At 37.5% G+C, this 6000-nt stretch overlaps 1 protein-coding gene across 1 annotated transcript in view; it reads right to left on the minus strand.

Annotated features, from left to right (window-relative positions):
- Window positions 1-2342, minus strand: part of LOC105217288 (glutamate receptor ionotropic, NMDA 2B) — a 162403-nt gene extending 160061 nt beyond the window's left edge. The window contains exon 1 of the mRNA XM_054232315.1: window positions 1648-2342. The gene's annotated coding sequence lies outside the window, so the exon portion shown is untranslated. The remainder of the gene's footprint in view (window positions 1-1647) is intronic.
- Between the last annotated feature and the right edge of the window lie 3658 nt (window positions 2343-6000).

Below are 6000 nucleotides of genomic sequence, written 5' to 3' on the forward strand. Positions count from 1 at the left end.
CTTGACAAGCAAAGACAACTCGGGGGTTCTTCTTTAACGTAAGCAAGATTTTCACAAATTCAATACTTCATAGTTGGTTCTAAGCCTCTACGACTCTTAATTCGATGAATAACAGCAAGGCGCTTACGACAAATGGAAGAAGAAACTCTCCTCATCGTCTAACAAATGTCTGAGCAACAATTTTGACTAAAATTTCATGCAAAACACACTATCAAATACAACGAAAAAAGCAGATTTTAAATTTGCAGTAGAAAAAATTTAACAAAGAATGTACAAAGGATTCAATACAAATGTTGCCATTTTGGCTGCTTCATCTCACAGCTAGTCTTCAGCACAAATACAAACACACACGAGCACACTTAAACTCTGCTGATTCGACAATTTTCGTTTTTTTGCGTAATTTCTTTGAAGCATTTCACTTTCACACAGCAACGCCACGACCAGCAGCAGACGCACACACCACACACATTCAGCATGCTCTGTCTGCCACGCAACGCGACTGATCTATGTGCACTGATTCGTATGCTTTGGATGCTGTGTTGTCTGGCTCTGCTGCTGCTGCTGTGGCAATTTCTTACGCATTCGAGTAACATCAATGCTGCCGCGGCTGTTGGCTGTAATGGCGTTGCTTACATGGGAATAGCGTATCACTGCTGCTTGTGCTTGGTCTATAACATGTACATGATATGTTTGATTTTTTTTTTTTGGTTTTCACTCTTTTCTACTGTGTTTTTGCTTGTTTTGTTGTTGTTGTTGTACTTGTTTTGGCTGTAGCTTAATGCACGACAATAGCTGACGACGCACTAACTAACACGCCCCATCTAACTCATATGGCCCGTTTAACTGTGACGAACTGTGGCGAACAGCGACGGCGAGGACGCTCAAAAGATTTCAAGGACTCCGCGCGTTTGTGCTGCTGCTGCTGCTGCTTTCGGTTTGACTTTCGTGGTCGTTGTCGTTTTCACTCTTACTTTTTTCGAGTTTTTTTTACATTTTTGTTGTTGTTTTCGGCACGTACTCGTTTAATGCAATTTACACAGTTAAGCTAAATTTTTTTCTTCTCTTTTTTGCTGCTTTAAAAATTTTATAGCTTTTCAGTTTTTAGTATCTGTCGCCGTTTTTCGCTATTTTATTTCGCGCATTTCGCACATTTTGCGATTTTTTAATTTTTTCGCTTCTTTTTATTTACTTTTGCTGTTTGCGTGAAGGCGCATAAATCGCACGCATGCATAAATAAGAAAGCATTTCACGTACGGATGTGCGTCAGCACGTACGCGTTCACTTAAATCGCGATAAACACAAAAATACACACACATATACATGCATACATAACGGTATGTGTGCTCAAAAAACATTTATCTGCAATTAAATGCTCCAAAAATAAAGAAAAAGCAAAATCGTTGCCCACTGTTAGGCGTTTTGACACAAAAATAAATAAAAATCATTGCCTACTTTCAGGCGTTATAAGGCAAAAACTAAACCTAAAAAAAATCATAGCCCACTTTTAGGCTTCTTAGGCAAAAAAAGAAACAAATTAAAAATCATAGCCTACTTTTAGGATTTTAAAAGAAAAATAAAAAATGCTGCATACTTTCAGGCTTTAAAGCTTTTTAAAGGAATTTTCTTTGATTTTCGCTATGTGCTCACATTTCATAAACGCCTTCAAAATGCTGCTGCCACCATTAACTTATGAAGATTTTAAATTCTTTTCTCGTTTTTCACACGCGACTTTCGTAATCACAAGCGACGTTTGGCCATGGCGTGGCGCACATTGGCAAGCCAGAAAAAATTATGAAAATTAGTTTTACACAAAATTAGTTTTGTAAATACCGTTAGTTGTCACTGGCTACAGCTTACATAATATATTTGTTAAAAAAAATTCTTGCATATTTCTCTTTATTTTATTTTTTTTCCGATAGAGCGAAAGCGAAAAACTTGAATATCAACCGCCACGGCACAGCGCCACACACGACTAACGGACGAACGGCGCGCAAGCAGGGCGAGTCAACGATTACGACAACTAGCTGCTTGGCTATGAATCTAGCTGTGGCAATGGCAATGGCGAACACAAATAGCAGCAGCAGCATCCACAGCAGCATTCTCAGCAGCAGCAGCCGAAGCAGCAACAGTAGCAGCATCAACGACGTTGATGAGCTGCCACCAGCATGCTGGAATGCCATACATTTTTGCTATATTTTTGCATTTCGCTGCTGCTGTGTCGACGCAGACGCGAACGCGCGGCCGATGACGCGTACAAAAACACAACAACAACAACAGCAAACACTAGCAAATAGACGATAGAGCAAAAAAAGAGCAACAAAAACAATACTAAACCGATGTGGGGAACGAACGAGCAGAACAACAACAGCAAAAACAATAACAACAACTAGAATAACAACAACAAAAATGACAACGATAACAACAACAGCAATAAGGACGACCACGACTTCGACGACGACGACATTTACGAGCACGTCTAGCCACGAAGATGTGTGTGCGTTGTTGTTGTTGTTGTAGCAACAATTGAGACTAGCGCAAGAAAGTATGCGCTTGCGAAAAAAAGCAATAAAGAAAGTCCACACCCAAAAATACACACATACACATACATGGAAGGCGAGAGTGTGTGTGCTTGTGTGCATGCAAATTTGCGCAAACAATACGATGATCGCCAAACTCAATGGCTTTGATGGCAAAAAAAAAGTAAAAAAACAACACCAAAAACAAAAGTAATAAACTCACTTTCACTTTTTTACTTTGATTTCACTTTCTAATAACCATTTCACTTTCACTTTTCACTAAACTCAACCAATTTTTTGCTATCTTCACTACAAACACACTACTGCTGTCTATTCTATCTGCTGTCAATTACAGTTCAGTTTTGAACTCGCGCTTAATTTGCATTTGCAAAAGTCCGATTTTGCCGCGGCAGCAAGCGTAAGTTGCATCAACGCTGTGCGTTTGCGAATGACTGACTGACGACACAATCGGTGCGTACGAACAGACAAGCAGCGTTGAAATTGGCCACAGCCTCTACTCGGCTGCTGTGCTGCTGCGTCGTCACACGAATGAATTCTGCTTAGCGCTGCTTCTGCTTACAGCATCTTTCTTATTACAGCATCCTTCTGCTTACAGCTTCTCTCTACTCATTGCTATTTCAGTTGCTGTTAACAGTTAAATCAGTTCGCTGTTAAAATGAGTTTCATTCTGTTAGTTCGTCGCCACTGCGTATACGTAACTTTTGTGTGTCAATGCGTGCAATATCGCCTATTTCTGCCATATTACGCTCTTCCTCTCCCCTACTTTACGATTTTTCGTTTTTTAATTTCACTCTCGTAAATGAGTGGCGTTCACTGTGTCCTTTCACCCTGTTCGCCCTTGACATACCTCATGTTTTAGCTGTTGTAGTACCATTGAAATATTATTCATTGTAATGTTTGGAAAAAATTGTTTTGCACATTACAGCACAGTGTAGCTGTTACTTATAGGAATTGTATAGAGAGTTTTAAATTAAGAAATTTTAGTTTTGGTTCACCTTTACATCGTACTACACATCATTTAGTAATATTTTTTATAGGTTATGTGAGCGTTAAGGGGTTCTATATGTTGAAGTCGGTCAAAAAATCTAATTTTTTTATTCTTTTATCTTAAAGTATATGTTCCTAAGAATTCTAATCTTAAATTTTTATAGAGTTTTAAGCAGTAGAAGCGAAGTTATAGCGTTTTAAATCTTGCTCCGCTACGCTAGATAAAAATATACTTGGAACTTTAAACGCGTTTATCTTGAAATCATCTTTTTCAAAAACGTCGTTGCGGTGACTTGGACTGCCGAAAGAGTTGAAAAACCGATTTAAATTTTTTTCAAATTGTTGGTAATTTATTGCTGTAGCCTTGAACGATTTCATTTTTTCGTTTAAATTTTCATATCAATGTTATGAATTTTTCAATACATTTCATCTGATGAAAAAAGTAGCATTTTTGAGAAAATCATCTCCGTTTTGAGAATATTTTTTCTCATTTCAATTAATTGTTCCTCCTAACGAAATTTGTTTGGTTTATGCGTTCAGTTTAGCTGATGGACTGGAATCGTGACTACGAAGCAAATAAACCTCTTTGAAAAAAATGCGTTTTGCGGTCGAAGTAAGATCTTTGGTTAAAGACTTGAGAATGGTCTAACCGCATAAATTAATTGAAAAAACAATTATTTTCAAACTATAAATATAATCCTCTCTTTCATTATTGTATCAACTATGTCAGGTCTTTAATTAGGAAAATCGGTTGATATTTTCATAACCATATCATTAAGAAACATAGGAAAACCCTTTCTAACTATATGCCACTCATCTCTGTAAAGATTTTAAACAACTTTGGAAAACTATGTTAAATAAATGATCTTTTTGGTGAGAGTATTTAAATTTTAAGTGGAATTAATACCGTATTGAGGAAAAAGCGATAATTATAATTATGAAAGAGGATTACGAACACGAAACAATCTCAAAAATTCTGCGGATTTTTAAATTAATTCAAGCTGCATACGAAAAAATTAAAAAAATATTCTTATTATACTGGCTTATCTATAGTCAGTAAATAATTTTGCAGTTAACAATTATTAAAATGATACTATAAGTACTAAAAAACCCAGAACAATAACTATTATGAGTGAATATTTAACGTAAAAATTCTCATTTGAACCACTGTTCACTGCAAGAAAACCTTAACATGTTTAACATGCCGAGCATCACAACTTATCAATACATAATTCAAAATTCAAAGACACACGCCCATAGAAAAAACTAGAAGCAAAAACAACAACAAATATTAGTGGCACAGGCTACATACGTATATGGAGCACGCTGTGTGCTCCATTTCTTAGTACACCAACACCAAGCAGCTGGCATGGCGCTGCGCCTGACACCACTGATAACAGTGCTTCTATATTTTGTTGTTTTTGTTGCGCTCTTTTTGGGTAATCCATAAATGTTACAAAACAGTCATGCGGCGTGTTGTCACTGCTGACCTAAAAAATGTGTGTGATGTGTGTAAAACAAATAACAACACAGAAGGTCAATAAAAACAACAATAAGAAATTAACTCTCTTTCACACACCGCTAATGATCATTAACTTGCAGCAAACCACTAAAGTGACGCTAACTTTTCTATTACTTTTGTTCAGCTGTTGTTTTCTTGCTTTATCAGTTCTCCCCTAATTTCTTGAACCTTATTTACTCCATCACAACTTCTAATTGCATCCCTTTCTCACTTTAATAGCGCGCGTAGTCGCCGCCGCAAGTGTCAAATTTGACAGTTAGTACTTTCATGCTTAGCACAGCATAAACTTTTGCACAACAAGAACAACAACAATTAGAACTACAAAACCAAAAAACATCGTGGAGAGATAATCACAAAAGTAAATGTTGTGTAAACAAAGTTTGGTCGCGGCAGCGCGCTGTAGTGAAGCAGTGTGAGACCACGGAGCAGATGACTTGAGTGAGCGCGCTTCGTGTGCGAATCTTCGTAGCAAGCAAAAAAACCGAAAACACAACAAATAAATGTTCGACAAAAGTTGTTTGGAGGTTGAGTTGACGGAGGCTGGACTCTACGTAAGGTTTTAATTGAGAGCAACGCTGTTTTTTGTAGCTTGTGAAAAACCACGTGTTGATTTGTTTTGATTTTGCGCAGATAATACAACTTTCGCTACGAAAGCAGTTTCATAAAACGAAGCGCCTCGGTAGCTATAGTGATAAACACTAAAAGAGAGGAATATGAAGAGAGAGAGAGAGTGCGAAAGTGTTACAGAGCGTACTTCTCAACTCAGAAAAAATAACTCTCAACCTTTAGTACTCCTCACATATGCTGTTTGTACTAAAATTGAGCGTCATTTATTTAACACACCCATGGAAGGCGCGCAGGCGTTAGCAGGCAAGCATACATTTAGGCGTTCAGCCGTTTTTGTCTCTCATATTTCACACTTGTATATCACCAGCTGTTAACGCACTCCTCTCA

This window comes from Zeugodacus cucurbitae, chromosome 5 (assembly GCF_028554725.1).
Source record: "Zeugodacus cucurbitae isolate PBARC_wt_2022May chromosome 5, idZeuCucr1.2, whole genome shotgun sequence".
NCBI lineage: Eukaryota > Metazoa > Arthropoda > Insecta > Diptera > Tephritidae > Zeugodacus > Zeugodacus cucurbitae.